This window comes from Hemiscyllium ocellatum, chromosome 27 (genome assembly GCF_020745735.1).
Source record: "Hemiscyllium ocellatum isolate sHemOce1 chromosome 27, sHemOce1.pat.X.cur, whole genome shotgun sequence".
Classification (NCBI taxonomy): Eukaryota; Metazoa; Chordata; class Chondrichthyes; order Orectolobiformes; family Hemiscylliidae; genus Hemiscyllium; species Hemiscyllium ocellatum.
Window position 1 is genome coordinate 1,873,390 of NC_083427.1, and position 21,117 is coordinate 1,894,506.

Below are 21,117 nucleotides of genomic sequence, written 5' to 3' on the forward strand. Positions count from 1 at the left end.
CGACCTGAATTGTCTGCAGTACGCCCAATGTGATCTCACCAGTTATGTATATATCCATAACATGACCTCTCAAACTCATGTAATGAATGGTCTGACAGATGAAGGCAAGTGTGACAAACACTCTTCTTCACCAACAAGTCTACATGTGACACCACCGCCAAGGAACTATGTACCTGGACACTTAGGTATCTCTGTTTGTCAACAGGCCTCTGGGTCCTTCCATTAATTCCTGCTCTGGCTTTTCTTCAGAATGTGCAACAATACTCATTTAGGTAATTTAAACTCCATCTGCCATTCCTCATACCAATGGACCAGTTTTCCTTATAGGGAATCTTGTTGAATATTCATTATATTGCCAATTTTGAACTTAATCGCAAGCTCACGAATGATGCCTCCTATATTCTCAAACAAAGCGTTTACTTCAATGAGGAATAACAGTGAAACAAACACTCATACATGAGGCAGACCACTGGTCACAGCCTCCAATCTGAACCACAACCTCGATCACCACCCTCTGTCTTCTCGTACAAACCCAATTTTCTCAATTTGCTAGTTCTCCCTTCACCCCGTTTGTTCTCATGGTATTATTCAGTCTGCCATACAGAACTTTGCTGAAGGCCTTTCCAATGGCCATGCGCTCAATGTCTGTCATGCTGTCTTCATCTACCGTCTTGGTCACCCCTCCAAAGATCTCAATCGCGTTAGTAATAGACGATTTTCCACGTGCAGAGTCATGCTGAGTGTCTCTTAGCAATCCTTGCCTTTCAAAATGCATGTGGATTATTTTCTCAGCATCTCATCGAATAACATGTCCACCACTGACGTCAAGCTTACTGCTATATTGTTCCTTGGCTTTTTCTTATAGTCTTTCTTAAATAATAGCACAACACTTGAACCTTTCAGTCTTTTAGCAATTAATCCGTTGTTGTCGATGTCGCAGATGGGTGTGAGAGAGACCGCAATTTCATTCCTAGATTCACACAATATACTGTATACACCTAAGCATGTCACAGGGATGTGTCTCCGTTTATGCATTTTACGGCCTTCAGTGCCTCCTCGTCAGTGATGTGGACTCTTCTCAAGAGCTCTCTAATGATTTTTCTGAGTTGCTCTGTTCCATATCTTTCTGCATTCTGACACAAAATATTCGATTAGGATCTAACAAGTCTCCTGTCGTTCACACATATAAGTTACCCTTACTTTTGCCCTTAACATACATGCAAAACTTCTTTGGATTCTCCTTATTCTAAGTTGCCAAAGCTTTCTCTTGTCCCCTTTATGCCGGGCTGATTTTCCTCTTAAGTATGCCCTACACACACTTTACTCACAGCATTCACTGATCTCAGCTATCCATACATGAAATGTGCCTCTTGCTTTTTCTTGACCAGAGCATCAACGTCTCTCTTCAGTCAGTGTTCCCTGCTCCTGTCAGCTGTGCCCTTGACTCACAGAACAGCAACATGTTGCCTCCAAACTCTCGTTTTGTCACTTTTGAACGCTTCCAATTTGCCAGACGTCCTTTTGCTTGCGTAGAGCCCCATCCCATCAACTTTTGAAAGTTTCTGTTTAATACCATCAAAATTGGTCTTGCCCTGATTTAGAACTAAACTTGTGTATTAGCTCTCTTCGTTTCTATTACTATTTTAAGGCGAACAGAATTATAGTCCATAAGTGCTCTTCCAGGAGCATGACAGTCAATTGCCTGACTTATTTCCCAAGAAGTGGTCGACATTTTCGTCTTCTCTGTCCATCCATCTACTCACTGAATGAGAAAACATTCTCTCTTGGAAAGGAAATGCTGCTGCACACATATCAGTGACATGAGAGGATGAATAATAATGCGTATGAATTACCCCATTGACACATAAGTGGTTATTGAATCGTAGTACATCGATAGGCTAATCTGCCAATTGAACATGCGTGCTGGCTATGTTGAAAGAGTGAATGAATTTTTTACACTTTAAATCACTTCACTGTAATTATTTTATTTGCAATCTGCTCAATCTCTTGCTTTTTGAAGGTCATCGGTGCCTCTGTTGTCAATACTGTTAGGCAAATATCGACCATTCACAAACAACTTGCTGTCTCAAACCACAGCTAACCGTTTTTGTTGTTGTCTCTTGCTTTAAAGCAATTATCTTTAATTCATGCTTAGGTATTGATAACATTGACAGAGAAAATGCTTTATTCCCATAACCAACTTATAATGTTGAATCCGTTAATTAACTTTTCTCTACAACTGCAGAAATAAGTGGAATTGCAGGTAGATAGGAGAGTGAAGCAGGTTTTTACGATGCTTGCCTGTCTTTGTAATTCCATTGCATGCTGAGTTGAGAGGTCATGTTGTGGCTGTACAGTACAATGGCTAATCCAGTTTTGTTTTCGATTCAATTCGATTTTCTCCAGTGCACAAGCAGACCCTTCAGCTCAACAAGTCCACACCGACCGTCCGAAGAGAAACCCGCCCGGACCCATTCCCCTACTCCCTACTAATACTCCTATCACTATGGGCAATTTAGCATAATCAATTCACATGGTCTGCATATCTTTGCACTGTGTGAGGAAACCGGGGCACCCAGAGGAAACCCACGGGGAGAATGTGCAAATTCCACACAGACAGTGCTGGAGGACGATCCACAATTCTGGGCCCTCTGTTGTAGTAAGGATGTCGTGAAAACTGAAAATGTTCACCAAAGGTTTTAAGGGTTTTGCTATGATTGGAGAGTTTGAGCTATAGGGCAAGTCCACAGAAGCTGGGTATTTTTTCCTTGGAACATTAGAGGCTGAGGGCTGAAATTATAGCGGCTTAAAAAGTCATAAGGGGCATGGATAGGGTAAATGGACAAGGTATTTTCCCGAGTTGGGGAAGTCCAAAAATCGAGGGCATACTTCGAAGGTCAGAAGGAAAAGATTTGAAAGGAGCATTTGGGGCAACATTTTCAATGAGAGGGCGGTGCATATATGGAATGAATTATCAGAGGAAGTGGTGGAGGCTGGCACAATTGCAACATGTTGAGGTCATCAGGATGGGTATATGAATAAGAAGCGTTCAGAGGGATATGGGCTTAATGTTGGCATATATCACTAGATTCATCGAGGATATCTGGTCAGCATAGACATGTTGACTGAAATGTCTGTTCCTGTGTTGTATACCTCTGTGACTCCATAACTCTTGCAGGAGTATTGTACCATGCAGAAATATATTTTCGACCTTTTTCAATACTTACAATTTTTCATAACTGGCAATTTCAATAAAAGTGACCATATCAATGGCATGCTTTTTATACTGAAGGCTGTGCACTGACATAAAACAGATCTCAAGTTGATTCAGTGACTTTTGAGGAATGAACATGTCTGTATTTTTCTCACTTTCCCTTTTAACGACAACAAAGGTCGTGAATGTTTTACTTAGAGCATTTAACAGTCTCCTGTCCCTTCACAGATTTGTTTCTGAAACCTCAAGGTTCATATTGTTTGAAATTAATTTGCAAAATATTCACAAAAGGAACAAAAAATACTTTCCTTCATTTCATAGAGCTATGCTTGTATGTTTTCTTAAGTTTGCTCTCGTTAAGCACACACTTTTTTTCTAATATGTCAACCGTGATGTCTTTACGTTGCATATTTTGACATCTCCTCTTCACTGTTCACCTACTTCAACAGACCTCACGTTCAGAATGTGAAACCTAAAGCAGAAGCAGGCCATTCCGTCTATTGAATCTGTTCCGCTATTCAATGAGTATGGCTGATCTGATAAACCTGAACTTCACTGACCTGACTTCTCCTTTTACCTATTGCTTCCTTTACCGAGTAAAATTCTATCCATCACTGCTTTGAATATGTTAAATAACCCAGCACCGACTGCCCTCTATGATAAGGAATTCGACAGATTCACGATCTCCTTGTAGAACAAATACTTCTCCACATCTCCGTTAAATAGGTAAATGCGTACGCTGATTGTGTCCCGTGGTTCTCGACACTCCCACAAGGGGAAACAATCTCTCCAAATCTCCTGCGGATTACAATTGGTTTGATAAGATCGCCTCTCATTCTTCTCAACCGCAAGATGGAAAGACTCAATCTTTTCATTATAGTTATTAAAAGAAAACCTTTCATAACAGAAATTAGCCCAATGAAATTTCTCTGGACTCTAACCAATGTCAAAACGCTTTCGACAGATAAGAAGACCAAAAGCTGTTCACGGTTTTCCAGCCGTAATTTGATTGTTGCCTTCTATAGTTTTAGATGGCCTCCTTCCACAGCTCATAAGGAAGATGACCAAATATGTGAAATCATTCGCAGGTGTTGATACATTTAAAGTGAGACAGGTTTTGCCCCCAAGTTACATAGTGACCTACTTATGGAAAGAAGAATTGTGAAGTTAGTCATTCACCACGTCTTACTTAAAAATAACGACTAACTAATTATAATGCATGCCGTCATTATTTCAGCTGGATTCCAGATAATGTGAGAGCAATTTTTCTTTATATCAAGTTCGCAATTGACCAAATTGTGGGTCAGTGATCTCGACCAAAACTGGAGTGACTGAGAATCAGGTGAAAAATCTATATCGTTTCACGCCATTCCTGCCAAATGGAAAATATTTGGAGTTGTTGGAGATCAGTAATCTCAGCGCCAGGCATCTCTGCTGAATTTCTTCAGGGGAATAATCGTAGCTGCACTATCTTCGTGTATTCCATTAATGACCTCCCCTATACCATAATGTCAGAAGCAGGGATGTTCACTGATGATTGTACAACGTTGAGTATCATTCATGACTCTTAAAATGCTGAAGCAATCTATGTCTAAATGGACCACGATCTGGATTCATAGCACGTTTTGAGTTGACAATTGTCAGCGAAAATCCCTGCCACTCTAATACCAGGCATTGATGATCTCCAAAAACATTGCCCAGAGATATTCAATGATGTTAGTTTTACAGTATCAACAAGTGTCGACAACCTGCTTGTCATCATTGGTCAGTACCTGAACTATTGTAGTCATATAAGTACAGTCTCAAAAACAAGTGTTCAGAGGCCAGAAATCTGATTCACTAACCATAGGATTGGGCGTTGCCTCCTTGAATGGAATGATGTTATGATTGGCTGCAGAATTCCTTCTCGGGAAGATGGCACTGACAGATGTTACTGTCCGCATTGATACCAACAATAGAGGCAATTAGAAGAATGAGGTCCTCGAAAAGATTTCAACGAGTTAAGAATGAAATTGAAAAACAGATTCTCAAAGGCAATAATCTTAGGATATCTCTCTGCCATGTATCAGTGGGTATAAGAACAGAAGGATGGATGGATTGAAAACGTCTTTGAAGAGCGGGTGTAGGAAAAGGTGCATTGGATGTCTGAGGAATTAGAATTAATTCTGCAGCAGGTTGGGTCGGTGGTATCTGAACGTGCTACATCTTCACTGGTCAGTCTTCTCTGATGCTGGAGATCAGGATCGAGAAGTGTGGTGCTGGAAAAGCACAGCCAGTCTGGCAGCATAAGAGAAGCAGGAGAGTCTATTTTTCGAAAATGAGCACTTAATCAGATGAAGAGCTCATCCTCGAAACGTAAACTCTCCTGTTCCTCGAATTCTGCCTGACCGGCTGCACTTTTGCAGCACCATACATTCTGACTATTGCAGTTTCTGTTCAATCATAACTCACAGAGTGCTGGCAGATGGATAATTGCGTGCCTGAAACACCATTGGGTTTGAAGTGGTGATAGCCAGATTTCTTGTTGTCGATGATCATCGGATGGATGCCAGAGTATTTGAAATCCCCCCAAAGTACCAGAAAATTCAGTGAAAATATCATGTGATAATTGATTCCGTGCCGAATGAGTCTGAGGTGCAAGTTAGACACGAATATATTTATACAACGCAATTTATATTACACAGACACAAGTTTGTGATATATATGTATATACATTTCTATCTGCATTTATGTATATATTGAAATATATCTCCTCACTTCTGTCTACTTCAGACCCTGTTTGATCGGTACCTTAAATTCATTGACTTTTTTTCTTCTGAAATAGAGTGATTGAGGCCTACAACACAGTTAAAGTCCAGTCCATCCATCTTGAGGCTAATTGTGGTTTATCCATCATTGCTCTTCCTCAACGACTGTAACATGTTTTCAAGCGGTAAGGTTTCAAAAATTCACACAGTGCTCAATTAAAGGTCTAAAAAAGATGCTTCACAAAAGAAACAACACTTCACTACTCCTGTGTTGAAAGCTAAAATTCTATCAACCTTTCTAATTGCTTGTTGCATGCTGATGTTAGCCTTCAGTGCATAAGTGGGAAGGGCACCCAAAGCCTTTTGTTCCTCTTTATTTTCCAACATTTCATAATTTGGCAACTATTATGCACACCGTTTCTTTCCACAGTAGCGGATAATGTTTCATTTTGCCAGGATATTTTCAATCTGCCATGACCTGATCATTGCTTTAACCTGAATTACCATAAATTCGTGGGCGATTTCACTTCATGCCTCCAGGAAACAAATCGAATGCATTGTGTGTGTATTAATATTCTTTTGACCTTTTCTGGATATTTTAATTTTTATCTCTGTGAAATTCTCGGTTTCATGTTCTCTAAGCCTTCAGGGGAAAAAAATCCCCTGATATTGTCAATTTGATATGTAACATTCCAGGAAAAGAAAACTTCCTTCATGTTTCATAGGGGTGTTGTTCTGATCAGCCATTTCAGGCCATCTGCATCTTCCTGAAGATATCAAACGTGATATCGATAATTTGCACCTTTCATTATTTCCTGTGCGCTGTTTTTTTATCAGTCTACCCATTCCAATTTTACACGGTTGAGCACAATCTTGACCAGAGACAGCTATTTTAATAAAGAGTGTGGAACCTGTTTTGCACTGACAGGTTCGCTCCTAATTTTCAATTTTTTTCCTTTTGAATTTTTAAGAAACAATATTCAGTAAGTATAGATGCCTCAAAAATACGACTGCCTGATGCAGATGCGTACTTCCATCAGTGCAGTTGAATTATCATTCCTTGATCAATAGCGCGGAACAGCTGTTAATCTATCGATAATGTTTGCATTTTTAAAGACAGGCAACTATTGAGAATCTGCATTTTATCATGTAAAGGTTGCAAAACATTTCTGCACTAGCGCACATCAGTTTCTGCACTATGAACTGGTGTCAGCCATCTGCAAAGTTTGTGTAAATTGTAATATCTCTGCACAATGCAAGTTATTGTGCTGATTAATATTTTATATTTAACTTTAATGTTGTGACATGTCATTTATTTCTAATACTTTTAGGAATTTGTCAAGATTAATATGCATTGCCATAATTCTCCCAATGTTGATGAGTGGACACTTACAAATTACTAAATGACGTCGATTTTGGTTGAACTCCGAAACCGATTGCGAATTTTTTTTTGTTTTGGAAGTCTGTTTTACGGGAAAACATAGCAGAATCGAGATGTCTATCAAGCATGTTTCTAACATGTCTCTTAATTTACTTGATGTCAACGATCAATTGCTTTGAGAGCAATATCTGTTTGAGTCACTACGATTCTATGTGAAATAGTGGAATACGTTGCAACTTGGCTTCTCAAGTCTATCTGCAGCAAATAACTGTTAATCGCATTGCAATTGACCTAATATGAACTCAGTGCGAGGGACAGAATATAAAACAACTTCGTGGCATCAAGAAATATTTCAAAGTACTGGATACAGCAAAGGCTACTGTTACTGCCAATGTTCATACAGTAGATACAAATTAAAATGCTCCATACCTTTCTAGTGCAAGCGCTTCCAGTCCAACTGAAATGCTGTCAATTTCCAGCATCACAAAACCCTTCCTAGATGCAAGCTGTCTAGGAATACAGGGCAAAAGCCAAAACAAAAACATAGGACCACAGTTGAAAAAAGAGGGCAATCTCAGCGATACTGCAATTAACAATAGTATGCTCTCAGCTTGCAATTTCATTCCAATTGTACCTCAAATATGAAACATCGATTTCAGTTTCTAGTTTTGGACAACTCCCAAAATTGTTGGTGATGGCAAAATTCGGATTGTAATGCTATCAGGTGGTGATTGCAAGATCCTTTCTTGTTGCAGATAGTTATTGGCTGACCATGTGAGGTGCTAATATTTGTCATTTTTGAGCCTAACCCTGGGCATTATCCAGGTTCTGCTGCATTTGGTCACATTTTCCTTCAGTGTCTGAGGAGTTGTGAATGATGCTGAATATAGTGTCTTCTTCAGCGAACATCACACTTCTGATCTGAAGAAGATTAATGAAGAAGCTGAAGGTGATGCAACATATGACAGTACTTTGAGTAATTCTGGCAGAGATGTTCTGGAACTAAAATATCTGATTTCCAATTGCCACAGCCATCCTACTTTGTAATCAGTATGACTCGAGCCAGTAACGAGTTTTGATTCCATCTGATTTCAGTTTTGTGACGGCTTCTTCATTCTACACGCGATCAAATGCGGCCTTGATATGAATTGAATTGAATTAAATTTATTGTCACGTATACCGAGGCACAGTAAAATGCTTTGCCTTGGATGCAATGCAGGAATATCACAGAGTTAAGTAGCATAGACAGTAAATAATACGTAAAACTTTACTGCAAATGTTAAGAGTTTGTGGGTCCATTCGTTATCCTAACAACAGTAGGGTAGAAACTGTTATGAAACCGGCTGGTGCTTGCGTTTAGGCTTCTGTACCTTCTCCTCGATAGTAGACGTTGTATAAAAACATTGCCAGGGTGGGATGGATCATTACGAATGCTGGTGGCCTCCCCTTGACAGCGGGCCTGGTAATGGATTCTATACTTGGGAGGTTAGCCTTTGTAATTATCCATGCCAAGTTCACCACTCTTTGTAGTCATCTCCATTCTTGAATTTTTCGGTTGCCTTACCAGGTACTGATACATCCAGACAGAATGCTCTTCACTTTGCAGCTTTAAACTTTGGCAATGGTATTCACCGTCATGTCAAATTTGCTCAGCTGCCTATTGAAGAAGAAGCTTTGTTGGGCCTTTTGTAACCATTGCAGCCACAAGAAATCTTACTCCCGGGAACTTTTCATTCTCCGCTCGTTCCACCTCTGTACTGTTAATGTGTAGGGGCCATGAGTAACATCCACCAAAAGTTAATAATGAGTTCTTTGGTTTTGCGGTCATTGAGAGTTCGGTTGTTCCCAGTCTACCATTTTTCCAGGTCTTCCACCTCCTGTCTGCAGTCTGTTTCATCGCCATCTGAGATTCGACCGGAAGGATTGACTCTTCTGCTTTACCTCTGGAACTCAGCTCATTTGTCCATATTTGAACTAAGGCTGCATTGACGTCAAGATATCAAGATCTAAGCAGCCTTGGCACAAGTCATACTTACTGCAAAGCAATTGGTTATTTTTAACACTGTTGACAAGCCGTATCATCACTTTGCCAGTGATCGAGATTATAATGATTGGCTAATAATTGTTCGGAGTGGAATAGGAAAGAGCGAGGCCATTTTCATCATTGCTGTTTAGATGGAATTATTACAGATTTACCAGAAGAACTTGGCTCATGGGAGAACAGGTTTTGCAAAACAAGTATTGAGTACATTTGGAGGAATGTTGTAAGTCATCACTGAATTATTCGGAGCCTCCAAACACTTGGTGATATGAGCAAGAATGAATCGAAACTGTAGACTGATACCTTTGAATTATGGGGCCTCTGCAGGTTCAGAAATTTAAGAAAAAAGTTGACCACCTGTCAATTGCAACAAGGAATGGGCAGGAAGTGCTAGCTCAACTGTGATATAAATATCCCACAAATTAAACAATTTAAAAGTTAGCAGTATTCCAATTTTCAATGCACATATTTACTTTGACAGAAAGAGACAGGGTGTGCTAGGGATGAGAATAAATTACAATTTTCCTTCCAAACTTGATATAATACCATGTTCTCTCACGCATTTTGAGAGGCCGCAATGGATCTTTCTGACAGAAATCTGGGGGTTTATTCTGATTTTATGAAGTTATTCAAGAAGATGTCTGTACGTTATATTCTCAAGAGTAATTTAGATCTGTAACCAAAACAGTTCAAAACATTCTCGGCTCTTTTACAAACGTTGAGTTCAAATATTAATTTAAAAAAACGTGTATTACTCGGTCTAAAACACGTTACGTAGCCCATGGGCAGCTCATGATAACTGAGGTGCATTCCCCCCCATTAGGTATTGTTCTGTGGCAAATTCTCAGTTATTATAAATCGAAAAGATTTTACTTCACGGTAACTGATGTAATGAACATTAGTTATTGATTTTACGGGAGCGGGAGGTTAAAGGCAATAAGCGGCAAGAAACGAGCTCGTTCCTTCTTTTAGTTCCCTTATGATACAGAAATATTGAGCCATTTATGGCATCGGGGCGAACCCGACTTTATGTTGCAGTGAACACTGCATTTATTGATTGGCTCAACTGCAGTCAGTATTTATGTTTCGAAAAGTTAAACATTTGAAACTGTGTTCATGCATATGGTGAACTGCAGTTGTTTGGTTAGTTTAATTGCGCTGAAAATGTGTTGCTGGAAAAGCGCAGCAGGTCAGGCAGCATCCAAGGAACAGGAAATTCAACGTTTCAGGCAAAAGCCCTTCATCAGGAATCATGCCCGAAACGTCGAATTTCCTGTTCCTTGGATGCTGCCTGACCTGCTTCGCTTTTCCCGCAAAACATTTTCAGCTCTGATACTCCAGCATCTGCAGACCTCACTTTCTCCTCGCTTGTTTAGTTGCGTTCTCACATAAAATATATCAAGTCGTGTGCATGAAGTAATGACGGTCATTAAATCTACAACAGAACTTACATTTATACAAGTGTTTCCCTGTCTCGTGCTGACTACACAGCTTCACAAACAACGAGTATTCTAGTAGACAATGCAGTGAAAGATATATAATAAAGACGTTGTTTTATTCTTGACAACTAATTCTAAATATTATTTCCTGATACATTTGTTCATGTATTCAATGTTTAATATTGTTCCAGCACCACCCAGAATTGTTAATGCTTTTAAAATTGCTCCATTCTGGCATTACGAGGAATTCTAAACGTTACTATCAGACAATCAAAACTATCTGGTCAGGATTGGTTCACCAACAGCGAGCTGCCATGGATTCTGAATAGAGACCGATTTACGGGCATTCTGGCGAAAATGTGGCATTTCTGTTTCAAGGTTTTTGTGGAATAATGTAACAGTAGGGTTATGTGTGTGCCTAGTAAGTATATGAATAAGTTCTGAAAGAAGATATAGGAAAATTAGAGCAGGATTAAGAACCCCATCTGACTGTATTCACAATATTGTAAAAACTCTGCAAAATGTGTAAATATTAAACCATACTACCTAAAGAAGTGGGGGATCAATAAGTTCATTTAGCATACTCAAACTGCTCCGTCATTCGAACATGGTTGACAGGCCCCTCAACCCCATTCTTTTGCCTTTGCTCCATAAGCCTTCTTGCCCTTCCTAATCAAGAACCTAAATCTGTCTTAAATACACTCAATGATTTAGACTTCACAGGTTTCTGTGACAAGGAGTTTCACACTTTTACTGAAGAAATTCCTCTCCATCTAAATTTTAAAGGACCGTCCCTTCATTCTGAGGCTGTGCCCTCTGGTTGAAGTCTGTTCTGCCAGTGATTTTTTTTTCTTCTGCGCACCCACTATATACAGGTCTCGCAGGATTCTGTAAGATTCAATGACACTCCACCCTTATCTTGCTAAACTGCATTGAGCACAAAGGTAGATTCTTCAACTGCTCTTCATTAGATAAGCCCGGTATCCAGTGTACAGTCACTGTGTATCCCCTCCAATGTCATACGTCCTTTGTTAGACAGGAGACCACAACTGCTCACAATAATCCAAATGTGCTCCTGATGGAACCTTATATAGTCTCAATAGTAAATCACCGTGCTTGCAGTGTAGCACTCTTGATATGAATGATAAACCTGCATTTGGTTTTCTAAAGGCCACCCGCACCTGCATGTTAAACCTTAGGAGAATCCTAAAATTGGATTCCTAATTCCAGTCATGCTTCAACTTTCAGAAGTCCTTCCCCATTTATCCTTCCAATCAAAATTCATAACCTTACATTTACCCACATGATATTCCATCCACCACTTCTTTGCTAATCCCCCAGTCTGTCCAAATGTTTCAGCATAATCCGCTTCCTCAGCAATACTTGTCCTCATTTCATCATTGTGTCATCTGCCAACTTGGCAACAATGCCGTCAGTTTCTTCGTTCAGATCGTTTATGAACAAAGTGAATCGTATTTCTCCCAACACTGACCCTGCAGAATTCCAGTAGTCACTGGCGACCATCCTGAAAATGACGTCTTTATCCCCACATATTGCCTTCTGCCAGTCAGCCAATTCTCCATTTATGTCATTGAGTTGTCCCAAACACCTTAGCTCTTATCTTATTTAGCAGCCCCTTGTACTTGTTAAAATCATACTTGAAATCCAAATGGATCATATCCAGTGGGTCTCCTTTGTCTTACTTCCTGGCTGCTTCCTCAAAGACTTCTAACATCGAATGACGTATCAGGGATAATGATCTCAAGAATCTTATGTTCTTAAAATTCAGCAACCTTCATGATGTGGTGATTTTCCTTTGTCTCTCCATCTTTATCTTGCTATCTCACAATCTTTTATTACTGCCAGATTCACTTCGTCTCTGTCTATTAGCTTGTGTCTCTCTGCTAATTCTGATTACTCTGGTTCTGTAACTTGATATTTCTCTTCACTGAACATGTGTGCATATGTCTCGGTTTCTATGTTTCTCCCCTTCTCGAAAATATTTATTCTTTCATGCTCCTGTTTCTGCAGATTTTAATAATTCTTTGTGCATCATTGACTGTAGCTGCTTATGCTTCTCTTCTTCTTTGCGCATATCGGTATTTATGCCTCCATTTTGTCTTCTTTCCCTTGGTACTGTCTGACCATCTTCCGCTCTTTCTGGCTGTCATTTCCAACCTGTTATCTCCAGCTCCCATTCTCTGAGCTTTATGTCTTTATATATATATATCCATCTGACAATCTCAGTTTACCTATTCCTACATCTGTCCTATTGCATCTCTTAATCTGCATTTGTGTGTGCATCATTTTGAACTAGTTTGCATTTTATTCTCTGCTGATTGTTTCTCTGTTTCTTTCTGTCCCTTCTTACGAAATGGATCCACATCAAATCCTTCATTCCTCAAAATGCTTCTCTCGCTTTCCTTTTTGTTAATTTCTTTCTTAATTGTATTGGCTTATACAAATTATAAATCAAATCAACAAAAGTGAATAAAGCAATGACACTTCAAATTCTTTCTTGCTGTACCTGTGAGAAAGACATTCGCAATTCATTGTACCATATCTTGGCACTTATTTTGGCATTCTTGTTGCAATCCTTTTTACATTATTATTGGAACATGGAAAAGAATTTGAAACTCTGATTTCTCACCAACTGAGATCGCTGTATTACTAAGGGATCCTTTGGTTGAAGAAATGTGGATCAATAAAAATGCCACTCTGGTTTGTGAAGTGCTTTCTACAGTTTCAGCTGGAGTAGCCATCTCTTGGACGGTGGATGGAAAGGTACGGAATGAAGGCGTTAAAATTGAAGCAGATATTGAAAACCAACGTCTGACCATCAGCCACTTGACGACCAGCGTGGATGAGTGGCAGAGTGGGGTGGAATACACATGCTCTGCAAAACACGATCAATCATCAAACGCAGTATCAAAACGAACAAGAATAGCAAGAGATTGGTAACCAGAGATATACATTTATAAATGTCATTTTATCAACGACGAAATACTAAAATTGTAATTCTATTACAGTCAAACCAGAGAAGCCACATCTCCGCCTCCTGCCTCCAACACCAAACGAGGTTCAAAACGGCACCTCTGCTACTCTCACATGTTGATAAAAGGATTCTATCATGACAAAATACGAGTTAACTGGGAGAAAGGCGGGGCTTCTGTCAGCGCGAACATCACCATTTTCCCCACTGCTCTGGACAGAGCTTGACCTACAGCACACGGAGCCTCCACGTTTTACCTGCAGTGGAATGGAAGAGCGGAGCAAAATACACCAGTACTGCCTCGCATCCATCTTCACAGTCCACTGTGAAAAGGGAAATCAGCCATATGAAAGGTAAGCAACCATTCCCACAGTTATCACTTTGTGGTAAATATCAACGCAAGATGAAACCATACATTCCAAGGTTCTGCCAACTTTAAAATGCACAAAACCTCTTGAAATGAAACAACTTTAAAGCATTGCAAACTGGTTGTCAGGAGAAACAATAATATCCCACAAGCGAGTTGGCTCAACCAGTGTGAATTCTCTTGTGGCACATCGGCAATGTCGATGTTTACTTCCCACCTGCTCCAGAGTGGTGTCTTGAGCCTGTCTGAACAGATTGATGAGAAAAAGAGGTTCACTAAATATTTATACTAAGAAAAACAGCTTCATTGCACGAATAAGTCTTGAAGGCGTGTTTTATTTTGACAATATTGAATGGTGGTGAGAAGGAGATTGGGTCGCCATGATTCAGTGTCTTGTTTGCTTCAGTCACTGCTTCACCTTTGCGTTCAGCTTGAGTGGTTGCTGACAATCAACTCAAAGGTACACAAAAATGCAAACATTTTTGAAGAGCAGGACGAAAGCTCATGAATTAATTTGCATACTTCAAAGATTATATTTTTCTGTCCTCTTCCCCTGGACGTCGCAGGAACTGAGAAATAATTTTGCATTTGATGAGAATAAGTCAGGTGGACTAGTGACTTGGCTTTAATTCCGATTGTCTGCTGAGGTACTGGTTTGTACCCGACTGTGATGTGGGCCGGGCAAAAACCCGTTCATGTTCTTAAAAAACGAGTCACAATGCTTAAACTGTGCAACACTGATCTCTGGTACACGGGTCTGTGATCAAGGGAATGGATGAACGGGCTGTGACAAATTCTGGTCATGCACTTGCCGATAATTAGCGCGTATATTTCAGTGGAACAACAACTGATTTGACAAATGGATGATAGAAAGTCACATACAACACATGGAAAGAGCAAAGTTGCACTGAGCAAACACTGCTCTTAGATGTGGTAACAAACACTGAGCATGATAAATTCCGTTTGGTGAGCAACCATGCACTAAAGTAGCAGGCATCGAGAAGCCCATGCGATGATTTCGGCCTGCTGATGATTCTTTGAAGCTTAGACTGGAATAGACTTGCATGATTTCCATACAATCCCTTTGTTCTATCTTTCATTTGAGGAGTCTTGCTGAAAATAAACGTATTTGCACTCCTGCAAAGGGCAATAACAAATGCGAGTCTTACATATTTCCTGTGTAATGGGCTGCCGATATTCCGTTTCTCCCGCTGATTTACAAACACTGATCAGTCAATGTGAGATTCCTAAAGAAAGCTTGCATACCAATACCGTTTGTATATCAATATGCAAATCCATTTTACTCTTCAAAGTAATGGAAGACAGTCACATGAAAATGTGATCGTTTTCAGTTCAGAACTTCGATGCAAAGATGTCATTGTTAAAATCATCTCAGCCGTACACGAAAAATTCTGAAATTGTTTGCTTTAATGAGTCATTCTTAAAACTCTGATTTCTGTTTTTAATGCGAGGAGATGGTTAATTTCATTCGGATCAATTTCTCATTATTCTGTTCATCGTCTATTGTCACTAAAAATATTTGAAGAAGTAATTATCACCAAGACTCATCAGATGGAAATGATCTTGTATGTTAAATGGGGCACAATTATTCAATCACGAATTGAAATATACCACGACTGAGCTCAGGTTGGCAATCGACAAATTCATGTTAACAGTCTGCGTGGTTGAAAGGAGATTTAGTGGAAGAGATTAACTCTGGATGGCTGAAGACAAGCAAGTATTTAGACTTAAGAGCTTGGATTGTGAGACGGTAATATTAATCAACTTGGGAGTAATTTCAGCAATACCCTCTTCACCAAAACAATCTCGCAGAGGCACTGGCACAATTGAAGAACTGCATAAGCTTTGCAGTATGCATACAGAATAAAATTAGACCATTAGAGCTGTACAATAGACACGGAACAGGAGTCATCACAAGAGGCATTGGGACTTTCAGAAATAACTGGTTTAGCGAACATAGTAAAGGTACTGATATTTATGGTAACAACACAATCAGAACATTCAAGAACCATCTTTTCATTGGCATTTTCCGCTATCCATAAATAAAGTAACTACTATTGTACTTAGACCCGACGATTTAGTTTGAACACATCTAAAAGCATGCTTTCCCGTCTAATGCGTCCCTTTAATGTTATCACCATTCTGATAACTGATTCTGTTAGTTTTAGCAACTCCCAGTATTAGAGTCGAGCTGTGAAAGACATGTAGTCACAAAATTTTATACTTCCTCACTTAACACTCTTCAAAAATAGTTCATTAAAAGAATAAAAAAGGCGTGAGTGTGCCCTTGATTGGAATTGAATTATGCAGTAATTATCCTTTTTACAACTAAAAGGCTCTGCTGACGAATTGGGACAGCAAACTCAGCTTAAAAAATGCAATCAATGAAATGCAAGTTGATGCCAGGTAAATTTCTCCAATGGTTGGTCGCCACAGTGCAAGTAAGTTTAGCTTTTGAAAAGCAGACGCTGATGATGCATTTTTTGCTCGTCTGGTATTGGATTCTGTCGAATTAAGAACATTTAGAAGCAACTATCTTCTGGCATCCGTAACTACAATTGTTGAAAGTGTGAAGTACTCGAACGGAGACAATAGGTATCAGTATACACAAGGCAGAGCAATTTCCAAATTGTGCAAGAATACATCGCAAATATTACTGAAGTCATATCCATAGCAGTCAGAGTGAATGCAACCAACAGGAACAGGAGAGCACAACATCTAATTCCCCAAGTCGAAATATCAAACAGAAGAGATAACAGATCACAGTAAGTAAAATTATTCACCATCTCCTGAAGTATTTTGGAATTAATATCGATATTTCAGTCTGAAAACCTGCATTCCTTTCTCATTCCAGATGAATGCCATCAGCCAGACATTTCTGTCAACGTACTGAAACCTGTGTTTGAAGAGATTTGGACACAAAAGACAGCGACCATTGTTTGCAAAATCGTTTACAGCAAGTTAGGAAACATGAATATTGTCTGGCAGGAGAACGGGTCTGGGAGAACTGAAGGAGTCGTGGCAGAAAATCCTGATTGGAACGGAAGTAAATTCACCATTGTGAGCAAACTTAAAATCATGGCGTCAGAGTGGGATAGCGGTGTCGAATATGTTTGCTTGGTCGAAGACAGTCAAGTACCAACACCAGTGAAAGACTCTATCAAGAAGGCAACTGGGAAGTGGGAATAGTACTGCAACAACATTAAAATTGAATAGATTTCAGAAATCTGAAATGAAAAAGAAATGTTCTGTAGAAACTGAGCAGGGCTGGCAGAATCTATGGAGAGAAAAATAGGGGGAACCTTTCCAGTCCACTGTGTGTCTTTCCAAAAATAATAGTTAATGTTACTATGATCTAAGCCTGACACATAAAATTGTCAAATTAAATAAAAGATGTGTCAAATTATTAATGCTTTACATTAAATGATAAGAAGTTAGCATTGGCGAGGTGGATCACTGGTTTGCACGGATGCCTCCCAACGCCAAGACCCCCATTCAATTCCAAATTAGGCACCGTTTGTGTTGAATTTTCGCATCCTCCCCGTGTCTGCGTGGGTTTACTTTGGGTGCTCGGGTTTTTGTCCAGAGTACAAAGATGTGCAGGTTGGGTGGAGGGGTCATATTCACAGTTGGGCTGTGTGGGTGGATGAGTCACGGGAAAAATAAGGGACGTGAAATGCTGTAGCATTCATTTTATCTACAACATGCGTTACTGACAAAGAAATTGTGACACAGACCTAAGACGGTCTCAGTTAAACAATCATCCTCTCTTTGCAGATGGTCAAATGTGTACTCCTCAGGTTTATCTCCTGCATCCATCGACTGACGAGATTGACACCGAGAATTCAGCGACCCTGATGTGTCTCGCCACCAGCTTTTACCCAGCTGACATTTACATTGGCTGGATGGCCAATGACATGCTTTTGGATGCCGGGTACCGAACGCACATGGATAGTGAGAAGGGGAATGGTTCCAACTTCGTGATCAGCAGGTTGAGAGTCACAGTGGTGGAATGGAACAGTGACATCACTTACTCCTGCTTGGTGGGACACCCATCGCTCAGCCGAGAATTAATCAGAAGTATAAATAAGTCTCGTGGTAAACCGACATCAGTCAATGTTTCAGTCGTACTTAGCGACATTGTTAAGTCTTGCACATAACTTGCAGGGATTGATGAACTGTTTTCCGCAGATAGGTTAACGTTGTTATGGCGATAACTAATTTAGCAACCAAACTAATGCATTTTCAATTCGTTGTGTGCAACGGCCACATTTCTGATCAGTGAACATTTTCGTAAAAAGGAGAATGCCCACTTTTCTAAATTGAATCTGTTGATAAAGGGTAATTGAGGTTAGAATCGGAAGTTCCAGGAAAAGCTTGTCCTGTGATTACAATCGATCAGAAAATCGTTTGAACTTTTCACACCGCTACTGAAAGAACAGGAAACCGTATTGAAGACTGTATGTAGCTCCAACGATTGCAATAAATGCAGAATGAAAAGTTTTTGATTTGCTGATTCTTTATTTACATGCCTCGTACTTTCAGAAAGATGATTTAGACCTTGATTGAAGTGTTTGTGATATCCAGATTTTGAAACACCAGCACTGCAGCTTGTTTCAAAGTGCAGAACTTTAGACTCACTCGGCTTCCCTCTGACTAAGCCACAACTAACATAGTCGTGTTTGGCAGCACTCTTTCGTTCTCCATTGCTAATGGGATATCGAGATGTGAAATGAAATGACTGAAGTTGATGTGATTCCAACTTGTTTCGTTCAACAATCAGGCATCCACGTTGCCCTCACCTTCATTTATCCCAGTCCTACCAAGTTTTCTACTGCAGTAATGTCCAATTCTAGTCTCCAGTTTTTGTGTTGCATTCCCACGATGATCTATGCTTGAGCCCTCATTCAGAACAGGCTGCATCCAATCCCTTACGCATATCACGCAATTTTAGATTCCAATTTGGCACTGATACCACATAACTCTCTTTCACAATCGTCTGTTTTTTGACTCTATTTATGTCCAATGCATCCAAAGACGTGAACACATAATCAAAAAGTGCAGAGTCCAAAATCATAGTCCTATATTGTGGTGACTACTCAGGCTCGTCACTACTCTGAATCAGTGATGTCTTTGGTCATTTCCTGTGGTGATAGTTGTTTATTTTTCTGACTTTACATTCCATTTAAACTGAACTTCTAAACCGATCACTGAACCCAGAAGATGACCGCATTTCTTCTGGTTTAATCTGCTTTCAACAACATCATGTCTTTCACATTGACCGTTGACAACAGTCGTTGTCTGCTATATATTTTCCACTCTCTATAGTCTTAAATTGACATAAAAATCAATTACATGGCATATGAATTCGCAGGAGTTCCAAATCATCCATCATCACTGAACTATTCAATAAGGTCCACACATGCTTTCCTTACAAAATTATTCCTGATGTGTCTAAATTCCTCCACATTCTCTTCCATCATCGTCTCAGTGACCCATTCCGACTTATTTTCACTAAAGATTCTGCACCCATGCGGTGCTGGCTCTTTTACTTCCAGATTTTTATTGCCATCACTGTGTTCATTGAATGACATTCAATCATTCAATTTCGTGATTGGCGACACTGACCTTCACTTCACTCGTCTTCCCAAATATTCTGATAAGGCATGTCTAATCGCACTCGCACAGCATTATTACTGTATCGCCACAAGACACCATGTTTAGAACGTCATCCATGTGGAATCGGCACGCTGGCCCTGACTAATAACATGCAAATTTAAATTCCAGCTAGACAATGAACACATCCATTTGCTCATTACATCGTTGTTGGAATAGCATAATGGCGTTTACAACCTGTGCACCAAACAGTCCATGTTTCAATTACTAGTTATTCTGGCAGCGACTGTGGAGAGAAAAAAGTAAGAGTAAACGTTTTGTGCTAGTGATCTTCTTTAGAATCAATGAGAAGTGTCAGTCGACTTGAAACGTTAACTCTTATTTCTATCAACAGATGCTGACAGATTACAGAGCCTTCTGAGCAATGTCTGCTTTTGTTTCTGATTTACAGGATGCAGTGTTTCTTTTTATTTTTATCTAAAATTTTATGCTAGCGTTTTGCACAGTATAAGCTGAAACCAATAGAGTAGTTGGTTGCCAGGTGTTTAGGTTCTTCTGCATTTACGACGCCTCTTCTCCGAAATGACTACATTTTAAGATGACAGGTAAAACTCTTTAACAAACCTTTCATGACATTTCGAATCGACAAAGCACAAATTTCACGTTGAGCATTCTGATCTAAGCATTTGATAACATATGTGTTCTGAATAGTTTATGGGGAAGGAGTGCTAAGGAGTGTGATTCTGAAATTTCTACACGGTCACGAAGGTGTACACCAATGTGAAGGGCCACGCTCAGGTAACCTGCATTGGTGTACATACGTGTCTGATCCGTTGTTCTGAATGTGATGACAGTTCTTACATTCAGCAGTTGTTGCTATTTCAAGACATGAGATACTTATTCTCAGTAGATTACATATCCGGTGTGACACTCTGCTTTGCTCTTCAATGTGCCATCTTTCCATGCTGTCGGACGTATCTGTGCGTTTTTAGGTCTGTTCAATGTGAGGTGACAACTGTCCTTGTTTGATTAGTATTTGGAGAGCTGAACTTCAATTGTTTGTTCCGTGTGTCCATAGACGTCTTCTGAATGAGAAACTATCTCTAATGCGGTATGTGGCATCTGTTTGTGCAGTGGCTGTTTCGTTATATAGAAGAAACACAGTGCCATATAGCATCCTGCTAGTCCATACTCTTGGAGGTGCCAGTAACGAAAGCAGATTCCTCAGGTCAACCTATCTATCCATGTATGACATTACCTGTGAATTGAAGAATGATGCTGCTGCTGAAGTAGAATCTG

General features: G+C 39.8%; 1 pseudogene; it reads left to right on the forward strand.

Annotated features, from left to right (window-relative positions):
- The window catches only part of LOC132828617 (Ig heavy chain C region-like), a 62,590-nt pseudogene extending 44,228 nt beyond the window's left edge, over window positions 1-18,362 (forward strand).
- The last annotated feature ends 2,755 nt before the right edge of the window (window positions 18,363-21,117 follow it).